The sequence below is a fragment of the Thalia democratica genome, chromosome 5 (genome assembly GCF_965202585.1).
Source record: "Thalia democratica chromosome 5, ktThaDemo2.hap1.1, whole genome shotgun sequence".
Classification (NCBI taxonomy): Eukaryota; Metazoa; Chordata; class Thaliacea; order Salpida; family Salpidae; genus Thalia; species Thalia democratica.
The window spans coordinates 26,308,142-26,332,319 of NC_139169.1; positions in this window are offsets into that span (position 1 = coordinate 26,308,142).

The window sequence follows — 24,178 nt, forward strand, 5'->3', positions numbered from 1 at the left end:
CAAATTATTAATAAAATTATGAACTTGAAAAATTTCTTACAAACAAAATTAAGTTCAACTTTGCTGAAACGCACATTGTCAAGTGAATAAAAGACATTCTATACGCAACTAAAACAAACAAAATAAACTTTTAAGAGTTGCGCTTAATGATTAACCAGTAGTAAGTTTGCAACATCTCCGTCTGCAATTGTAGTGCATTGTTTTTTGTTTGCTTGACATGTTTAACCAAAACCTTTGTTAGTAGTATATAGCTCGTATACTTTGGTTTATGTTTAACATAACACTTTACCTATTTTTAACTTTCTGTAACAAAGTTCAATTCTTACAAGCTTGTCGTTTAGAAAACCACGCTGAAAAAAAATTAAATACATCACGTGACATTAAAGTTTTTAAAATGGATATGTGTAAATTTAAAGTTTGTAAATGGTTTCAGTATATTGCACTTTACTACATCAAACGCAAAAAAAAATTGTTTTATCAAAAAAAATCATAAATATTTAACTTTGTTTGATTGTTTTAAAGAAACAGATACAACTACATGTTTTTCTTTATAAAAAGTTACCTTAAGCTAAAACAAATCGACTGCTTTCTCCTTTAAAAACACGTGAAAAATCTAAACAATACTTTTTCAAGCTTCGTATCGATATCAAAGTGAAGATAGATTCAGTTCTCAACTCATCTTATTACGATAAGACCTTAAGAACTCAGACAACTGTAACTTATAAATGCAAAATATCACCACAAAGAAATACTATAAGTAGTACACACGAGACTGCAAATCATGCGTCGCGAATCGGTTATTTAAGTTCACTAATTGCTAATTAGTTGTTTGTTAGAAGCCGCACAGCTAAAAAGTAGTATCAAAGTTCATTTGTCTGTTAGAAATATTTCTGTGTGCAAGTTTACAGTTGTCTTGTTGTTAATTTGCATTTATTTTACAGTAACCTCTAAAACTCATAAAAAAATTCAAATTGGTATTTAAGTCATTCCCGTCAATTTAATATCTGGTTAATTTGAAACAGCTAAAGCAAATTCTTCTAAATTAATTTCTTTTTCCGGTTCAAACTTACCAAAACACTTGATCATTTTATCGTGAGTATACTGTAGGGCCAATCTAACAATTTTTTTTACATTAATGTTGTAAAATTGTAAACAACTAATTAGCGATGACCAGTTAAGATTTTGATTTTCAAATAAAGACTCAAGATAAGATTTTCAAGCCTTACTTACACTAGATACCGACGTAAAAGGTAGTAGAGTTTAAAAATTTCATTTTATTACTATTTTTGATTTATACTGTATAAGCTTTGTTTGTTTTTATATTTTCTTAAATTTTTATTATTCTATTAGTTATTATAAGTTGGTATATAAGTAACTAATGATGTAATGAAACAAGTCTATTAGTTTGACAACACAGAAGTATCCACTGTAAATAATTAAACTAAAGTAATTTATAATAAATTTTCAATTTTGATGTCTGTTAGACAAAAAAATAAATGTTTTATTGGATTTTGTTTGACTTTTTTTTTTGGTTGTAAGTACGAAACAATAATTAGGTTAATAGTTTGATTAAAGTTAAAACTAAAAATAAAATTATCACTATCTGATTTAACTCAAAACACTTTTTGTGTTTAAATGTCAAAACGTTGGTGTACTATTTTTATTTGCTTTCTGATTTTCGAAATTGTCCTCAGTTTATTAGCTCAAAAGCTAAATCAAATAAATCAATGTGCAAATATTTTTGTTTCAAAATAACTAGTTTCGGTAGTTAAAACTAGTTTCGGTAAATTTTACAAGTAATTGTATAATTTTTAATTATATCATTTTAAGTTATGTTTTATATATTATTATAAATACATTATTTATAATGGTCAGCTTTCCTCATCGAAACTAGTTATTGAATAACAAAAAACTTTTATGCACTTATTTATCTGGTTAAACTATTGTGTAAAAACTTAAAACATTATAAAGGGTGTCTAAACTTAAAAGTTTGTTATTCATTTAAAAAGTTAGTGAATTCAGTTTTAAGTTTTATAGTTGAAGAATTTATTTCATAAACCTTAATGAAAAAAAAACCGTCTTTAAATTTTAAATTTATTTATTCTTATAACAATTAAAGTTCTAAAAAATTGTGCATAATTTCATGTTTAAAGGGTTTCATTTAAAAATAGCGTAACTTGTTCATAAATCAAATAAATATTCCAAGTTTATGTTTTGTCGCATTGATGTACTGTAAAGCTACTATTTAAATTTTACTTTATATCAACTTATATATATCGTGTAATCACTAGTTTTAATGATTATATTTTTTAATAACAATCAATGTTAAAAAACAATTAAAGTTGATTATTTATTTAAGTCAAGTTTTAAAAGGTTTTTAGTAAGCATTATTAAGCAAGTCTTAAAATGATTTACTAATAGTGTGTAATGTTGAATAAAACTCAAACTACAAACTAAATTGAAAAGTTTTAGGCAAGATTATAACTTCAAAACAAAAATACGTCAACTATAAAAAAAGTAGTTTTAATGGTATAAAACTATCTTTTGTTCATAAAAAATATAATACATGAAAGCTAGCCTAAACAAATATAAATATAGCTTTTGAAATATACTAAGAGTTGTTTTTTTTAAAGAAAAATTACACAAACTTAAAACCCTTTACTAGTTTTGCGCTGAAAGCTTTAAAAACAAAATCGTTTTGTTTTGAAAACTTATGTGTATTGAAACAAACTTATTGTTTTTTATTGTTTGTTTTTACAGATAAGTTTAATTCACTTTATTCGATTTTGGTGTTCTATATAAACCCAAGTAAATAGTTTACAAATATATATTTTTTAAACAATGTATGCAGATGTAAATAATTTTCAAAGCGTGTATAAAAACACTAATGAAACATAAAGTTGTTTTTGTTGTGTAAATTACTCATTTAGAAGTTTACTTAGTACTTGAAGTACAGCTAGATATTTAACAGCCAATTAAAATTAGAAATTATAAAGCCACAAAGTTTAAGTATGTTAATAAAAGTATTAACTATTTTTTTCTTTAATGATAAGTTTATAATTTTATATTAAAACCAACTTAATTTTTTTACTACTCTCCTTTTTAGCATATTATTTTTTACAGAAACAAAATGCCAAGTGTGTTTATTTCATTTTTGCTTTTCACGTTTGCACTTTCTTTAAAGTGCCCCTCACGGTTCGATCATGCCAGTGACAAGATTCCTTATTTGTACGAAAGCTACCACTTGTCTTCTTACATCCGACGCGAAGGTCAGTTTACTTACTTTCGAATTTAATAAATAAATCTGTTTTCTTGGCTAGAAAGTATAAGTGACGTTGTAGGTTATTGTAACGTTATTAGAGTATTGTTTTAAACAGTAGAAGAAAGCAAACTGCTAATTTATATATTTTAGTTAGTACACTTTTATAAATTTAATTTACAAAAAAAAAATCTAATGTAATATTATAGAGCATTATACGTAGAACAGCCTTTTATAAATTGATTCTAGCTATAATGTGAAACTTAAACTGTAATAAGTTGTATTGTAAAATATAAAACAAATATAACACACACAACTGTAGGAGCATGGGTGGACTTGTATCATTTGGAAGTTTCCAAAGACACAAAAAACAACAAGCAGAAGACGATACTGCAACAATCTGATTATTATTGGACGAAAACTGAGCTGACAGACGATTATGACGTAGACCAGCAGTTTTACCAGCAAGAAAAAGCTTATTATAACAATGGTAAAATGTTCAAATTTTTGGGAAAAATTTGTGTAGTTTTCATATAGTTCAGATTGTCTGTTTGAAAGCAGTTCAGTTTTTTAAGAAAAAAGTAAAATTTACTTATAGGTGTAATAAAAAACACATTATTTTTATTCGATATTACATAGTTTTTTAAATGTTACTAAGTTCAAAAAAAGTTATGAAGTATAAATATGTTATGATTTTAGTTAAACAAAGTAGTAAGCTCCAACTAACTTAAGTTAAATAAATTTTAAGATAACTTATAATACTGTCGGTAAAAAAGCTTGGTTGGTACGTTAGCATTCTAAATACGATTTTTGTTTAAAAAGTAAAGTTTTCAAAGTTTTTTATTTCAATATGACTAATACGCTTTGTGTACAACAAATTATTTGAAACAGAAAGAACTACATAAACAATTACAACAATAGCTATAAATATTAGTTGTATCAAATGAAACTCATTTTATGATTTTAAAATAGTAAACAATATATGTGTTATAAGGTCGTATTGTTAGGTTACAATCAATAAAAAACAAAGTTAGTTTAAATATTTATACTCAAAGTAAAAAATACCTAAATAACTTATTGTTTACTAATATTGTAAGTAACCTTGACTTGGTTTCAATTCCAACTCGAAATGCATTTTTTAGATACTGATACTGTGGTTGTAAACAACACATGCACTGTAAATGATTTGAAGAACAAGAAATCGACAATATTTCACCATGAAATAGACACAACCGTGAAAACTAGCAGTGATGTGGGGTTCTTTTTCAATCAGGATTATCCTGCTGTTACAACTGTTAATTTGTTTTTGCTTTTTTATTTTGAAAAATGAAGTAATTTTAGATTTTGTGAAGGTTTTTTTGTCAACAAGTTTACACCATCAAAATGTTTTTTTTATTTTATTTTAACACTGTTTAAGTTGTTTAGGGTTTTAAAAAGATAATTTAGGTTTTTATATGATAATAAACGTTAAGGTATGCCTACATATAAACGTACTTTTTAAAAGTTTTATGACTTTTGTATCTTATTTGATATAAAAAATTATTTAAATTTATTCAATAATTTGTTCTAACACATATCTAATATAGTAAGTCAATGTCATATACTTTATTTAACAGTTAAAGTTTACTTTAAAATAAAAGCATTTTTATTCTATAAGTAAACACTTCTTTAAATTTATAGTACATAAATAACTTAACTTTAAATATGTAAAAATTTGATAAAATTTAATTAAAATCTTTAAATCACTTAAAAAAAACCTCATAGTTAAGTTAATCAAAAATTTTACAATATACAGCAAAATAACATCGAAAAAACGATGAACTATGAGACTTGTATTCTCTTCAAAAACAATAGTATTAGGTATATTGTGAAGGTTCAATATTTGTTACACTGGTTTTTCAACACACCTACACAAATAAATTCGGTTACCATCGACGTTAGTTTGCATCAAATAGTTTGAGCTACCTTTTGTAAAGGATTTGTACTTAAGCAAAGCTTATAGTTTTACTTGCTATGTATAAAAACTATTAAAGTTTTCAAATGTAGTTAAAAGATGTTTTCCTATTGTTTCATAAAACATTTTTATTAAGTTTTTTCGAAACAAAATTCAAAAATAATTAAAGTGTAAATCTAAGCTTAAAATATTTAAACAAACTTTGTCGTATTCTGTATTTTTGAAAATTGTGTTAATTTTTTTGTATGACTAAAAAGTTTTTAGGCTTTTAAATAAACGGTTTTTCACTAAACAAAAGAACACTTGAGTTAAAACTAGATCTGCTTAAAGTTTATTTAAATTTAGGCGACTGATCAATCAGGTAATGATTCAACAACTACTTTTTATCTTGAAGACTACAAAAAGCTAACTGATTTCACCATTGAAAATCCTCACAATATGATTTGTGAAGGTTGTTTTACAACTATAAAAACTTACTTACAACGTGTGAAATGTTTTCTTAAATTTTTTATCTTATTGGTGTACAAAAATATCAAGTTGAATTATAAATCAAAAATGTTATGTTTTAATTTAGTTAGTAAAACTTAAATTTAAGAAGTCTGAAAAATTTTTTAAGCTATACACAGTAAAAAAATTGACTATAACTAGATCATCTTAGTATATTTCTAAACTTAATGTTGATAGTAATTTTTTATTTTTTATCTATAGAGCGTATACCTTTTGATAAGAATCTTACTTTAAGAAATGAGTTTACTATAACTAAACTTGCTTTAAACTGATATTAGCTATATATTAACAAAATTTACAACTATTTTAGGAAGAAAAGATAATCCCAATTTACAACTACCGCACTTCAATCAGAGTAAATTGCACTTACTTACAACTGAACAGTTTAACTACGATGTAAAACCCTCTATTGTGACTGAAATGTTTTTTGATTTTACAAGGAATTTTTCAAGATTTGTTGTTAATTACAAGACTAACTAGTAAGTTATTAAAATGAGTAGTTTTGATTATTTTAGTAAATATATAGTTATTATTAGTTATAACTCATGCTAATACTCGTCAAAATGTTTTAAATGATTATTTACCCACTAAAATACTTTTTATTAAATTTTTAATAGCTAGATGATTATTTGTTAGATGATTTTTATACTGTTGTATATATTTGCTAATTCTTTTTAGTTTTACGACCTAGTAGGTTAACTAAGTTTTATAAGTGCTTGCTTAAGTTTATGTAGTTAGATAGATTATATAGTGTTATAATATTATGTTATAGTGTTCTCAACGGAAATGAAAGTCAAGTTTACAAACTTTCAAATGACGGATGCGAAATTTTGAAAGAAAACCCGTTTAAAGAAATACTGTCGTCTAAAAATGGATTTGTGAGTTTAACTTAGAAAAAATATGTGCATTAGTTTGAAATATAACAAAAGTTTTACATAGAATCTGTGCCGTAATGTTTAATTGTATTCAGTTAAAAAATGGAAAATAATTACAAAGTTATCAAACAAGATAGTAAGGAACACATATTTGAATAAGTAAAAAAAAACAACATTTAGCTGTTTATACAACCTTTTAAAGGTAGCTATCAACCAGAAGTTAGAATTTCGATAATATTCATTTTAGTTATCTAAGAAAAGTTTAAACGACCTGTTATCATTTGACGAGTATAAATATGGAGGATCTACTTACATTACGCCTGGAAAAGTATCTGAACTCGTAAAACATTATTTCTTTCAAAGATATACAAATTCAAAAGTTTGTTTCTAATTTCTTAAATTGATAGATATTTAAAATTTATATTTAGTTAACGACTAAAAAATTTATTGTCTTTTATAAAGACATTATTTGCTAGAAAGTTTGAAATAGTTTGAAATAGTTCTAGTCATGTTTGTTACTTAAATAGTTTGAGACTTTTTAAAATACACACACTTTTTTGGAACAAGTAAAAAAAAATTATAAACCAATTACTTTTTATCAAAACTGAACCTTAGTTAAACATAACAAAATAAAACAAAAATATTTATTAAATCCTTTTTACTTAGTTTTACTTTTTTTAAAACTCCACATTAATACATACAGGGTGATGTTGTATTAAACAAACTAACAGTGAATCAAAACAAAACATCAGGAGAAATTGTTCTCTCACAAATCGATCATGGAAGGTTCACTGCAGGGGAAGACGTAAGTTGTAAACTCAGTATTGTTTAAGACACATTTTTGTTATCTAAAAAGTTTTAAGTCCATCTTGTAAAAATTTAAACAGTAGAACATTTTATAAACATAATACATTTTTTTTAGTTTTTCCTACTTTTAAAGCAGATAAAGCATATATTATGTTGAAATAACGTTAATTAAAATAATAATAAGATGCAATTGGCTGCAAACACGACTCTGGTGTTAGAAGAAGTAAACACAAATGTTAATGTCGAAGATTTTGACGTTTCTCAATGCTTTGTGAACAAACCGATGAACTTTTATGTCATTCGGTTTGGTGAAATTGACTACAACGACTTAAGTTTTTTGAGCGAAAATTTCTTAACTTTTAAAAGTTAGGTTTCATTAATTGTAACATTAGTATTTAATTTCTTTATGGATTACTTGCTTTTTAATAAAAAAAATCATATTGATCTATCTCTATTGATATCTGTGTAAAATAAATATAAATTTTTAGTAATTTTTCCAGAACTACTTATCTCGAAATTAAGCAAGCTTATTGATGTTGACCATCTGAAGATCAATAAAGACATAAGTTATTATAGACACAGCAAACAGCTTTTTGTCACTTTTTCCATCCTTTGTACTTCTTTTAGTAAGTTTATCGATCAAACTTATCTTTACATCAGTTACAGGTTTATATAACACTTTCCTCAGGTTTGTGTTAAAGTCGTTGTTTTAGTTTCGACTAGCTAAAATTAAAGTAAAACAACTGCAACTCTTTGTTTTTTTTTCTGGCAACGTCCTCGAACTTTGAACGACCAACTACCTTTTAGATCAAAAGTAGTTAAAACATTTTTTTTAAATTAATTACTAGGATATCAAAGCTTGTAGTATTGTTAATTATAGCAACCTGCCGCTTAGGTACGCACTGTCGATTTACCGGAACTTTGCGCTGCGTTCAAAGTTCATACCTAAGCAACAGGTTACGGTATAGTTTTAGCTTGGTAAATAAAAAATATTCTGAGTATATTCAACAGTATAAACATGTTAAAATACAAAATAGTAGTAATTTTCTTTTTTTTATTTTGTTTATAACAAATGTTTATATATTAAAGTATTTATTTTTTTACTGTTTAAAGGTATAGTCAATTTATAATTGTATAAACTTGTCTAAGTATAGGATTTAAAATAGTGCACATAAGTATGTTATGTAAAATATATCTTCTTTAAAATAGCTTGATAATTCAAGTGCTTGGTTATAATTAGTTCATTAAAGTTTTTTTTTTTACTAAAACACGATATTTATTTAACTTTATACAGCTGAGCTTGAAAACTCGCATTTAGACAAAAAAATTGTTGAAAGTCTAAACAGGGAGCTGATAGGAGGAAATTTTTTTATCGAAATAATCAATAAAAATACCGTGAGTTGCTTTACATTGCATTATGAAAAAAAATGTGTCGAAAGTTATGATTGATAGAAAAATTTATATACAATATTACTATAATACTATAAACTTATTTTTAGTGTTCAGATGACAAATTCAAAAACTTAAACTTTTAAAACTATTTAAAAAACACGCAGTTACAAAACAACAAAAACTTTAATTTTTAAATTATTTTATTTAAGAAATATTATTAAAATAAAAAGAGTTCAGTTGTAATAAAGTATTTACAATTTTTTTTTGTTACTATATTCTTAATTACGATTGCATTTTGTCTTTACAGACTTTAGTGTTGAAAGCAGAAAACGAACCGTTGATTACATCACAAGCTTTTTTCAACTTGAAAAACCACAGCCCAACAATTCCCGTTGTAATTGCAGTATTTGTTACTTTACTGGTCGTTGTTGTGTTGCTAACTTTAGCATTTGTGTTCAGAAAACATTTATATAATATGCAGTTCAATTACAAAGTTTGGTAAAAAGGGTCTGTATAGCTTTTTCTTTTTTTTCTTTTTCTGATTAATTTCTTTGTTCTCATTTACTTGCTATCTGTTCTAATAAAATGATTAAAATTACAGGTTTTATGTATTTTGAAACTTAAATTAAATTTAAACAAGTATACATTTTAAAAATGTTCTCAACATTAATAAAACTTATTTGCATTATACTGTTATTACTGAAAAATCGTGACGACTCGTTTAACATTTTTGGTGCCAATAACTTATATAATATTTAATAATTCTGTAGGTTATTAGCCATGAAACATCATTTTTCATTATTTAAGTGTTTACCAACATCTGGGTTGTGTGTAAATAAATAATATTACAAAATATAACAAACGTAAATAGTCTTTAAAGTTTAAAATTTAATATGAATATATAAATTTAATTTAAATCTTAACTTTTATGTTGCAGTTTAAAATGATCAATATACAATAACCATGTTTCACATTGATTAATAAAAGTATTTCAGAAACCGGTTTTGTTTACTAAAAATCTCACTTGTTGTGTATTTAATTATCTTATTGATCTCAAAATGCCAATTACAGAAAAGTAAATACTAAGGAATATGAGTTTTGTGAAAATTTGTTTTACTGATCGTCAAACCAACCTTACATAAGAAACTTAGTTTTTAGAACGACTTGTCATTTTCTAACGTTAAAAAATTTAATAAAAAAAGCTAAACGAAGTGGACTGCTGATACAAGATTGACCGACCCAAGGGCTAAACATTTATCTAAAAATTTAAACTGAAGATCATTGTAAACCAGGAGTCGGTAAACTGCGGTCGCGGTTTAATCTTAAACTTATACTTATAAAACAATGAAAACAGTTTCAATGTAAAAACCTCCATATAGGCTTTTAGTTTAACATTTATTAGTTATTTTCGTTCCCCTATTTTAGTTTGAAGAATATATTTATATTGATTACTACAAATATGTAGTAATCAATATAAAGCGGCCCGCGGACGACTTTCTGATATACAGTGCGGCCCGGACACTAGTAAAATTGTCGACTTATAAAAGGCGGCCGACCTCTGGTGTAAAATAATGTTTCACAAAAATATAAAACGAATATGACGTCAGCAAAACAAAATAAAAATTACAAATAAAATTTGTTGCTATGTTACATATTAAGAAACACTCTCAAAAAACAAGAAACCTTCTCATTTTATCTAGTTTTTGTTGTTAATCAGTATTTTTACTTTTTTTTGCAGTAATTAAAGTGAAGTTTTTAGTGTTATTAAAATCTTAATTATTGATATAAAGTGTTTTGGTTTTATAACTACTTACTTTACAATGAACTGCTATTTTACAACTATATAAAGCTTCAAACATTAAAAAAACATTAAAGCTACGTCCTTTTTTTTATAAAACTTTCTTGTGTTATCAGTTATAAATTACTATGATTAAAAAAGCTTATATAATATTAAACACTAAAACTAAAGTCTTCATACTGAATATGTAAAATATAATCAGTAAGTTTTGTTCATAAGCGAAAACATTTAATTAGTTGCGTTAGAAGCTGTTGTCCAAATAATGCTGTTTTCTTATGAAATTTAAGCTTTATACTAATAGTTTTTAACAATAATTGCTATTAATGAAGCAACTTTTGATAAGACTAAAACCATAAAAAATTTTTGTGTTAAATGTTTTGCAATACAAAACTACTTTAAAAAATATTTGTGTTATAAAACAAGTGATGTGTATTAAAAACTTTGTGTTTGACAAATAAGTTACATTCATTTAACATGCGATTTGCTTTGTATATAAAATATTAAGGAAAAAACACTAGATAATACTAATTTTTTTAACGTATATACTTAGTTTTGATGCGATATTAAAATTTTTCAAGTTGTTTTTGATAAATTGAAAAACAATCAGTTTTATTTTGCTAGTTCTTTCACTTAATAAAATAAAATCTTTAATTTGTTTTATTGATAGCTTTATAAAGCGATTAACTTAATTCAGCTATTTCTTATTGTTAAATGTTTAACAGCAATTTGCTTATTCACTTGTTAGTGTAGTCCGAAACTTTATAACTAAATTCAAATCGGTATCTTTTTACATCTGACTTTTTTAATACACATATTTAGTCTTTTACAAAACATTTATTCATAAGGTTTTAAAATATTGAGTCGATAAAAAAAAATTCAAAAGAAAGTAATGTGTTTTTAAATTACCTTAAATACCTAATGTTTAGATATTTTTTAGAAGCAAAAATGTTGAGATTGATAATTACGTTTTGTCTTTTCATTTGTGCTTTGTCACTAGAGTGTCCTTCAAGATTTGAAAAGGCAGATTCGAAAATTCCGTTTTTGTATGAAAGTTATTACTTTGAAGTGGATAAAAAATTGGATGCTTCAACTCAAGGAAAAGGTTATTTAAAACAAAAAATAATCTTCAGCATCTTTTAGACAAAGATACTTATTAGTTTTAAAAGATTAATTTTTATTTAAGCTAAAATTCTAACGAAGCAAATAATTATAATAAAAAATAAGTTTAAACTTTTAAACAAACATTTCTTAGTAAATTAGCTTTAAAAATTTTATAAACTTAATTTAAAATAAGCAATTTTGAGTAAAAATTACCTTTTCAAGTAAATTATATTTATGAAAAATAATATTTTTAACACTTTTTATTATCAATTTTTAAAATATTATTTTTATTAATTTAATAGTCCTTGATTTCTTTTAACTTTTTTCAAGCTAAAACTAAAATCAAATAAATTTAATTAAATTTTTTCTAAACTTACTTAGCTAAAGCAAATACTTAACAAATTATACTCAAAAGCTAAACCGTTTAATAGTAAAGAAAATTATTCAGCGAAGTTAATTTAGTGCTAAACATTTTCAAAAGGTTATATACTTTTTGTACTCTTCACATGTTTAATATAAGACATTAATAGTTTTTAAGAACATAGATTTTTATAATCTTCATGGAATAATGTTTGTCTTAAATATATTTCAGATTGGTCAAAAACAATAGCGTCCGCAATTATTACAAAAGACTCGAAGAACAATAGAAAAAGCACAATATTAAAGCCACCGAGTCAATATAAGACAAAAATCCAGTATACAGACGATTATGATTACAAGCAACAATTCCGCCTAAAATACAACTATTTTGAGTCTAACGGTATGTTTATTTCTAAAACGATTTAATTTTGTATAAAGCTAATATATTACGTTACGAAATTTAAGCTTATTTTTTTTTACTATTTATTAAGCTTTCTTAAAAGTCTTGGAGCAAATTAGTAGAGTTCACCAAAGTAAAAATTTAAAGCTTTAGTAAATATTTTGGTGATTTTTTTGAAATAACTGTATACTGTATGAAAATGCATTCATATCACAAGCTTATAACAGGATAATTAACAAAAAGTTGAAATCAGTAATTTTTTTTTAGCTAAATAATATTTAAAAACCTTTTTACTAACATTTTATGATAGATATTATTTATTATTATTATTATAATTATAATTTGATAGGTATTACTATTTTGTTCTAGTTATGTGTCTGTAGTGTTTTAAATACTTATACTGGAGCTTTAACATCATAAAAATCTTTAATTTTTTTTTGTTAGTTAGACTAAAGCTAAAGAATATAAATCATTCTCATCAACACTCAGCAAGTTTAAAAACAAATTGTTCTTGACTAAAAAAGTATAACTTTACTAAACTTACTCCTACCACGTATTCTGCAAAACAGTCACAGATTAATAAGTAAATGAGGTAAAAACATTTCGTTTTCAGCTCAGCTCGGCGTGAACTCAACGTGCGCGGTGAGCGATTTGGAAAGCGACAAATCAACGATGTTTCACCACGACATCGACGACACTTTGAGCACGAGCAGTGACGTCGGGTTCTTCTTCAATCAAGAGTATCCTGCCATCAAAACTGTTAGTTTATTAGTGTTTTCATTCTTTTTTTTTAAAGTTGTATGAGAGGAAAGTTTAAAGTTGTCTTCAAACAGTTTACATTAAAATTATATAATCAAATAAAAAGCTACCTATAGTTTGTTATTTTACAATTATTAAATGCTTTCACAATGACCTTTTAGTAAAGACCTTTAAACTATTCGGCTATGTTTTAAGTTTTTAAAATTGTTATCAGAAAATAAAGTTATCTAATTATACAAAAAACAAAAAGTTACTTGGTAAACGGTATCTAACTTAATTTGAACATGTTGATATCAACTAAGTTTTTAATTTTTTAATTGCTTGTTCTACAACTTTTAGTTAATTTACTTTTACAATAAATATACAATATACAGCAAAACGACACACACAAAACAATTTCCTATGAAACTTGCATTCTCTTCAACAACAAAAGTGTCATGTACAACGTAAAAGTTAATTATGGACAAGTATTTTGGTTTTTCTCCACAAAGTACCAGATTAAATCAGTTAATATCGACGTTAGTTTGAATACAAAAAATATTTTTTTTATACATTAAGTATAAAATATATAACAAAAAAAGTTTTTTGGTAAATTTTAAATTTTTTTACACAATTTAAAATTTATTTTGGTTTTAGTGTACGTAATAATAAACAAAGGACACTGATAAAAATGGTAAAAAGTTCAAGCTGTACAAAATCCAATTAGTTACAAAAACATCCGCTAACACATTATCACAATAATAGAACATTTTTCTAGGCATCTTTACCCGACGGGCAGAAAAGATCATTGACTTTTTATATCAAAAACTATCTAGAGTTGACCCATATTGCACTGAAAAATCCAACAAACATTATATGTGAAGGTTGTTTGCTATTTTATAGCGTATATCACTTATTATTATTATTTATTTGACATAAGTTTTATGTATAGTAATTTAATTGGAAAATTAAAAATAGTTGTAAATTTTACTTGTTGTTTGAAAATATCTAAGGCAAAACAATAAAGTTAAAAGTCCAAGTGAATCTTGAAAAAGTTGACAAAAATACTCTTATACTTCAAAAAAAAATGAACATGATCGTATTTAAAATTTAGGTCTTAGCTTGAGACTTCTTACTTACAATTCTTCCTTGCAATTACTTAATCTGACGCTTTTGTACCGATATGGTTTGTTAAAAAACAGTTGGAAACAAAATTTACCTAATTTGTGTTATGATAAATAATCTTTTACAACGTATCACTGTTAATTTAACTAAACTTCTAATTATAAGTCTAACAAGGCTCATACTTTTTCAGGAAGAAAAGACGTTCCAAATTTTCAACTGCCACATCTGAACAACGACAGATTGCATTTACTAGTAACTGAACAATTCCAATACAACGTGAGGTCTCCGATCGTTACTGAAATATTTTTTGACTTTGCAAAAAACTTATCAAGATACAATATTAACTACAAAACTGATTAGTAAGTTGAAGTTGTAATTAGAAGTTTTAAAGTTGTTAAATGTTATAATAGTTATTAAACTGATATAGTAATTCCCAAACTAAGAGGACGATATTTGTTTAGTTTTTATAACGTTTATAAATTGTTGACTTATTAGTTAAAATACTAAATAATATTATCTTCCCTTTTTAGGTTATTTTGAAAGTGTAATGTATTAATTTTTAGAGAACTTAAAGAAACTTTGAAATCAAGTATTGCGACTAAAAAATTTATCATAAAGAGCTGTTATAACCAAAATTAGAATTTTGTAATTAATTCTATAATGCACTTAGTAATTTAAACTTGCAGCTTTTTTAACTAGCTTATATGTTTTTTTTCTTTTAAATGTAACATGTCACTTTAAACTTTTAACATCATAGTGTTAAAGCTAAATAAGTAATTTATTAAATGTTTTAAAAAAACACAACTTTTGGCATTAAAAAACTCAATCCTTGAATACTAAAGTATAGATGATCTAAATACGTATAAATGGCTAAGACCTTTCATCACTCTATTTGTTTTACAGTGTTAAAAATGGAAATAAAAATCAAGTTTACCAGTTATCAAAAGATAGGTGTGAAGTTATAAAAGAAAATGCGTTAAAAGAAATGCTATTTTCTGGTGAAAGTATTGTTAGTTATTTTTAAAAAATAATCAAAAAATAGAACATTTTTATAAAATGATAAGATAACCTAACTATCTAACAATTTAGAGTTTTATAAGATAATGTTTTGAAAACAATATCTTATAAATGGTATAAAACAAACGAATTATTAGATAATTTTTAGACTTATAGTTTAAAATATTTTTTATCATATTACTTTTTAAAAACACAAGATTTTCTAAAGTTTTGTAACATTAGATATAACATGAAAGCTTTGGTTAAATAAACACGGTGAACAAAATTTCTAGAAGATAAATTTATACGAAAAAAAGAAAAGTTAAAAAAAATATGACATTTTAAAAACAGTTATCTCTGGAAAGTATGATTGAACTATTTTCTTTTGATAATTACAAGTATGGAGGCTCATTTGAATACAAAATAACATACAAAAAACCTGTTCAAAGCTTTGCAAATTACTATTTCATTCACCAATATTTAGGCTCGAGTGTTAGTTTTCAAACTTGTTTAATTTACATAGTTAAATTACAATATTCAAAAATTAAAAAGTATGATAGTTATACAATTAAAAATAAAAAACATTTTCAATCGCAAATGACTTTTAAAATATAAAAAGCAAGTCCTAAAAAGTTGTAATAAACAAGTATTTAAAAAAAGCATTGAGATATTCTTAACCTTGTTTAAAAAAGGAACTAAAAACAATTAAAAATTTATAAACAGGGTGATTTAATTGTTAACAAATTAACAGTGGTACAGAATAAAACGTCAGGAATAATTAAACTTTCAAAAATTTACCACAAAAGATTTAATACAAAGGTAAACTTAAGTTGTTGATTTTAATCCTATATTTAAATAGTTAATGTACGATTTGTTATACTTATAAGAAAAACTTAAGTTTTCTCAAACTAGTAAACTGTAACAACAAATAGAGCACATGTTTTTATAATCAAACTGTTTTTAAAGTACGAAACTCTTACCGATACGACTCTTGAGTTCGAAGAAATAAATACAAATGTACACGATAAAGATTTCGACGTTTCTCAATGCTACGTAAATAAACCTCTTGACTTTTTTATTGTTCAACTTGGTGAAATTACTGAAAAAGACATGCTTGTTCTCAGTAAAAACTTTTACAGTTTTAAGGGTAAGTGTAAATTAACTTTTTTAATTCTTTTTAGTTTTACTTTTAGTTACGTAAATAGCTTATAATGTATAGCCTTGTGCTTATATAAAATATAAACTTAGTTTATATAAAAAGAACTTTAGTTTTAACATCAAAACCTAATTGTGGTTAAAACTACCAAAATTCTGGTTTACATGCCATTGCATAATTGTCTTTATTTAGTCTTTCTATAAATATGACTTGATTATTTTTTGTCGTAGAAATATTTGTCTCAAAACTGAACGAACTAATTGATGTTATTCATTTGAAAATAAACAAGGGTATAAGTTATTATCGACGGAATGGAAAATTGTTTGTTACATTTTCTATCTTATGCACTTCCGATGGTAAGTTTTGGAGATTTTTTATATGTTTGTTTGAGAAAAGTAAATACTTTTTTTTCTGAACGAATTAAAAATTCGTTTAACTTTTGTTTTATTTGAAAAAAGTATTTTTTCGAAATAGTTTTAAAAATTAGGTAAATATATTAAAAAAATTTTGTTTCCAATTAGTGGGTTTAATGTATTTTACTAAATTTTTTTGAAAATTTAATGATTGTATATTTCTCTTTTATATAATAACTCATTATACTTATGTACACTACTTAAATTTGTTTTGAATATAAACAAACTACTAATTATTAGAACAAAACAAAAACTAATAAAATAGGATATAAGTATCAGGATTAAACTCAAAATGTAATTTAAAAAAAATTCTTTATAAACATTATAGTACCAACAACTATTCTTACTGAAAAATTATACATATACCAGATTAAGGTTTTTTTAAATTAACATACTAAACATTTAATTTTTTCACAGTCATTTTATTTTATCATTATTTTCTCTCACTTTAAATAATTTTTTACATTTATTTTTTAGAAGATAAAGAAAACATGGTTTTGGATGAAGTTTTTATTAAAACTTTGAATGCAAAACTAGCAAGAAAAAATTTTATAATTGAAATTCCGAGCCAAAATTCAGTGAGTTATTAAATATGTAAATAAGTATAAATAAACGTCATTTTAAAAGTTTGAAGTAATACAAAATTCAATTAAAGTAGTGTTACCATTTATGTTACTTTTTTTTAAATTTTAAAACTATTAAAATTTATAGTTAAATTTACAAATTGAAAACATTTTTCAAATAATTTAATAACTAAAGCTAAAAGTTTTAAATTTTCACAAATTAGACAAAAGTTACTTACATTAAACTTTACAGAAAAACAGTTGTACAATGAAACTTTAAACGCTTTTACAGACTTTAGTATTACAAGCAACGAACGAACCACTCTTGACTTCAAGGAATATTTTAAATGCAAAAACAACAAACAACTGCAGCCCAACAACTGCAGTGATTATTGCCGTTTTTGTCACTTTACTCATTGTTTTAGTAGCGTTATTCTGCGCATTTGTATCTAAGAAATATTATTATACAGGTCAAATTGATTATAAAATCTGGTCTTGAGGATATACCTATTCATTTCTATCATTTGATTTTCGTTCATTTTGATAAATCAAAAACCTTTATTCATATGCATAAATACAGCTTCATTTTTATCTAATAAAGGTAGTCTACCGATCGATCCATTTTATACATTTGTTTTCTTTGCTTAAAAAGTGCATCGTATTAAGATCTTCATAAACTAAAAAAATTATTAGCAAGCGTATTTTTGTACACAACTATCTATTTAAGAACTTGAAAAAGTTTTATACTCAAACTAGGTTTTATAACTATATGGAATCAAAACTTATTCAGTATACCTAGTTTAAGTAGTAAATTATAAAATATTTCTTTTATAGATACTTAATTTTCAGTTGTTAATGTAACAGTTTTAATTAATTTAAGTTAAGAAATTTTATTTATAAAAAAACCTATTTATACAAACACAATTTATTTATTCTAAGTTTAAAAGTTAAGACTTATTAAAATGTAAAATAAGCATGACTCACAAAAGATGTTTAATCAAGGTTTCTTAAACGTTGTTTAATAATTTATTTCAGCGCTTAGAGTTTTACTCACCATATAAAACTTACAGCCAATTTTGCCGAGCCAAAAGTAATTGCCATATTTTTTATCATTATTCATATCATAATAGGCCTACTTCAACCCGAACTAGTCGTTTGTTTATTGTATAATGTTTGGTAATATAACAAAGTATCTAGTTTATTCAAAAGTTAGTTGCAACAGTATGTATATTAATAGATTTCCATACTATTTTGACTTTAAATTCATTGTTAACAGTTAATTTACAATTTTGAATATTAAATTGGGAAACTATAGAAATTCGATATCAAAATATCTCAGATAAACCTGCCAAAGATACTTAGGGCGAAGTTTAATTTAACGAATTAATATAAAATTTAAAAAGTTATTATAGTTTTTTTTATTTTTCAATTTTCAATATTTCACCCACGAAAAGTTTATGATTATTAAGTTTAAGTGCTCATAAGCTCGGTGCTAAAATAAAGTTTGTAAAATAAAAAAAAAAAGTTAAGCTAATTTGAACTAGTTCTGTAAAACTTGTAAACGTTTTAGAAACAATAAAAACTACTTGAGAGTTATATAATTAAGAACTACTACTAACAAAAATAATTGAAAAGTTAACACTAAACAATTTATAAAAAAAGCTTATATGTTTTATAGTTTTTGCTAACATCAAATATTATCAAGTAAGTAATTTGAAGTCTAATTTTTTTTATCGTAGTTACTACACGTCAAAGTATTAAAATTCAACTTGAAACAACAATTTAAAAATTAAAGATTATTTTCAATAAAAATATTTATTTTTTAATTAAGTTATAGTTCAACTGTATTTAGTTAAAGTTGAACTTCAACGATGAAAACTCAAAAATAGCATAACATACAGAATATTATTGAAAAAACTGACACACTTTATATTTTTGTTTTATTTTAAACATATAAGCTTGTGGTTTTAATAGTTAGAACGTTTTAAAACATTTACAGAAATATCTTAGATAATTTTTGGTAATTAAGAACTCCATATAGATACTGATTAAAACTTATATAGCAAATTACTTTTAGTTTGAAGTTATTTTGGATTGATAATAATTTGTGTTAGTTAATTTCGAAATTGGAACATTAATTATTACTTGTTTATATCATTAGCTATAACCAAAATGTAGTCTTTAAGAAAAGAAACACATGCTAACAAAGTTATGGTGCAAATATTACTTGTTGTATTTATAGCAATGTTAGTTCAGTTATACTTTAATATTAAATTATAAATTAATATAAATTAACTTTCTTTATAGCTTCTGAATAATTAAACTGGCTGAAAAAGTTGTTTTACTAGATCAAAACTATATATTATTTCATTGGAAAAAAAGTATTTCAGAGTTATTTATTAAAGTATGTGTTCACTTAGTTTTTGAGCTGAAAAATAGAAGTAGTTTTTATGAAACAAAGGTCTACATACAAGTTTACTTACGTTTTTTTTCTGTTTGTTTTATATTATGTTAATTATTTTAGTCAGTTAAGAAATAGTATAACTAATTCTAATAAATTACGTAAAAAAAAGTTAAACAATTTAATTAATTAAAAAAAAAAAGGAATTTGATTTGTAAAATATTTTTTTTAATTTTAAACAGTTTCAACAATAGCAAAAACGTTTATATCACTAATTTTAAATATTTTAAGTTCGTGCATATGATAAAAATCGCTATAAAAGTAATTTAGACAGATAAATTAACAGTTTTATAAACGTAGGTCGAACAAATCTTAGTCCAGTGAATTTTCTATACATACTGATAAGAGTGTTTTTAGTTCATAGTCAAATAAGAATTGACTTGTCTAAAAAAATTATTTCATTAAACTTCGTTTGAGTAGAATTAATAACAAATTTAAATTTTATTTAAAATCAAAATCTTTTTCGATTTTTTTAACCGGAAAAGTTTAACTGTAACATAATAAGGAAATATCTAACTAGTTTCAATTTAATTACATAAATTATGATCTAATTACAAACATATTTATGCGAAATTCAACTTCTGGTTAATGTTAATTTTTGTAAATACTTAAAACCACGTTAAACATAGTACTAAAGCGTTTTAAAAATAAATATTAAACAAACTGTTTTATTGAAAAGAAATAAGCGTTTAAAAAAGTAGTTTTCACTGTTAAGTAATAGTGCTTGAATAATTTTGTGATAACTATCACGTGTCCAGCAGTGAAATTATTGAAATGGTGTAAACTAAAATGGCAACAAGTTTATATATTTAAACTTATTAAACTACTGTTTTTAATGCGGAAGTAATATGTTGCTTACGGATGTACAGTTGTTTAAAAAATTAGACAATATAATGTAGTTAGTATAAAACACTGCATTTCTGTTACTAACAAAAACACTTACAATTGTTTGAAGTTTTTTTTTGCTTAACTTTTTTACTTTTTTCTCTATTGTTATTTAGTAAGGTAAGAGAATGCTAGAATACTATTAATCATGCTAAGGTTTTTGCTTTAGTTCAATATATCTTCATTTTTATTAATTTAAATTATAAAAAGAAGTTTTTCAGTATAACTTTATATTTTGATTATTGTTTACAGAACTTTATAAAAAGTATTTAGTTTAATACTTGTCAGGAAAATAACACTGAGTGAAAATTGTAATGTTTGGTTCAAAAGAACGAATCTCACAATTGAAATTTATCAATGAAAAAGGTTATAATATGCAGCGAATCAACAAAATTCGAAACAAAAATCCTCATAAGAAAGTTATGAAGAAAAAAGCTACGAATGAATCTACTTGTAAATTTAAACCAGTGGATCAGTTAAACGAAGGAAAGGAAAATAATAATAAAAATACAGGTTTTTTGTGTTGTTCTACTTACTACAGAGTAAATATAAAACTAAATATGCAGGTAAAAGACTTAAGCGCTTTACATTTTATTGTTTTTGATTTAAAAAAAGTTAGACAAATTAATTTAGATGTCATATCATTATTTTATTTTATTAGTATATGTGAGAATCTTTTATTAAAACTAAAGTGATTTTAGAGAATTTTTTAAAATCTTAAATTATTAATTTTAATTGTAAAAACCATAAAGTTTTTTTACAAGTTACGAATTAAACTAATCAAAACGGATTAAACATTCTATAATTAACTTTAAAAAAACATTTTTCTTTTAAAGAGTTATATGTTAACGTATGCTGCAATATTTTTATATAGTTCTAAATTTTTCAAACAGACAGCAATTTTGACTCAAAAGAGGTGCAAAATTTAGTTCAACTTTTGATGAAACGAAAATGCGAACTACAAGCGTTGACGTTTTGGAACGATAAACTTCTGAACCAACTTAAGCATATGAGTAAGTTTTTAAAAGAAAAAAATCTTAGCAGCATTATATGTTTAAAAGTTTGAAAAAAGTATAAGAGAATTAAAATTTAAGATCTTTGGTAACAACGATTTAAAACTAAACTTGTAAAATTAAGCTTTTTTTTTCATATATAAATATGCATTATATATTTAAAAAAAATATATATTAAAAAAACTTAAAAATAAGTTTTAAATTTTATATAAGTAAATTCTTAGTATTAAATGTTTCAAGTAATAAAAAAAATGAATTATAACAGCACAATCTGGAATTCCTGTTCTCGACCCAACCAAGCTAATAAAATATAATCAAATTAACTCAAATAAACACGACAAATTGCCACAAGAAACAGTTGACTTGCAACAAAAAGTGAACGAGTTGCAAAAAGCACCAGTAAGTTCTACAACTTACTCAATATTTGTATCAAAGTTTGAACCCACAATTAAACAAACCAATAGCGCATTCTAGCGGTTATTTTCATAAACAAAACGCAAATAACCAACAAGCTCTTGTGAAGCAGGCTGGTGCATCAGCACTGAAAAGTAGCCAGTATCCCACACAACAAGCTGCTCATGCTCAAAAATCATTTGAGTCAAGTCAAGTTCCACGTAAGTTGAATAAAGTGTTTTATATATTTATGCGTATTTTGAAAGTTTTCGAAGTAAAATTTTGTACTGTATTCTTACTATAATCAGTTTCATATTAAAAAGATAAAGCTACGATATACTTACTTAATAATGTGTGATGTTGTACTTTCTTTTACTATAAACTCTCAGAAGGTAATCAAATTACAGTTTTAATTAACAATGAAAGACTCAAAACAGCATTAATTAGAATATTTTTTTTTATTATCTTAAATATGTTATTTAAAACCTATGGTGTAATTTCCAATGATTGGTGTTAGTGGTTTTGTGAAATTCCATGAAACTTAAAATGTTTGCTAACGTTGTTATAATTTGTTGTAAGCTTTGCTATTATTTCATATGTAGGTAGAAGTAATTATGTTGCTGAAAGTCCAACTTCAGCTGACAAAACAATTCCTGCTCAACTTTTTGTCAACTCAAAAGTTCACAAACATCAACAACCATTGAATCAGACTTTACAGCAGAATGCGGGAAAGTTGTTTCCGTTGCTACAGAAACAAATTGCTGAAAAAAGCGGATTGTACAAACTACATAACTTTTGTTAGTTTCCTCAAGTAAGCATTATCGCCCATCAAGGCTCGTTTTCGTCTGTCAGGAAGTACTAATTAGTAAGGCGGTGAAAAAGTTAATAAGTAGATTAGTATTAAAAAGGCCATATTGAAAAAACGTTTCGTTTTTTTTAATTTCTGCCAAAGTAGCGTTTATTAAAAAAAGTTTGGGGCACCCTGAACTAGATGGGGACTTGTCAAATACGCACGGAGACGCTTTTGCTCGAAAGATCCTTTTGCTAGGGAGTGAAAATAATTACAATTATAATTAGAAAGTTATATAAAAGACAAATTACCGACTAAGAGTAAGGGTTAGGTGAAACAGTTATAGTAAAAAAGTAAAATTAAATTAAAAAAACAAAATTTTGACCTGTGCGAGGTGTCTTCGCGCAAAAGTGCTCATTTAAAAGTGACCCTTCGTGCGAAATTAACGCCGTTTTAAAATTGTCTTTGAACAAAAATTACCCTTCGTGTAAAAGTGACTTTTGTGCGAAAGTGTCTATGTGCAAAAAAGTGTTAGTGCACAAGTGACCTAACACTTGTATGCATACTTGACTTATACCCGTAGTAAATAGACAAATGGTTGTAAACTTATTTAAGCATGTTAATAATAAAGTTTACTGCGTTGTTATTACATATTGTTCGTTTTATAACGCTGTTAAAAAGTGTTTGTTAATTTAAATACGATTAATTATTGATAACTGAAGTCTTTTGAAGTGTTAGTTTAGCTATTTTGTACAATAAGATTTTAAGTGTGCTGTAAAAAAAAAACTTTCTAAAATATTTATTTAAACTTGTGTATTTTGTTTTGTTTGAACACTGATTTAATAGATGATATATTGTTTATTTATGTTTTTTTTTGTTTTGCAAACAGTTCACCAATACAACGTTAACAACAGTTTGATAAACTTAACGAAAAACAAGCTTAAATATCTGGAAAAGAAGTTCATTGATTTCAGTTTTTACTTGACTGAACAAGAACGTAATTGTCTGGCTAATAATATCAATGTTGATGAAAAAATTGTAAGTTGATGTTAAATATTTTAATATACTGTGCGGTTAAACAAATACTTAAAACTATTTGTTTTAAATTAATTCTTACTAGAACTGGTTTTAGTTGTTTATATCTTTAGTAAACATAAAATACTGACTTTTAAATGATCTTTGTTCAAAGTTT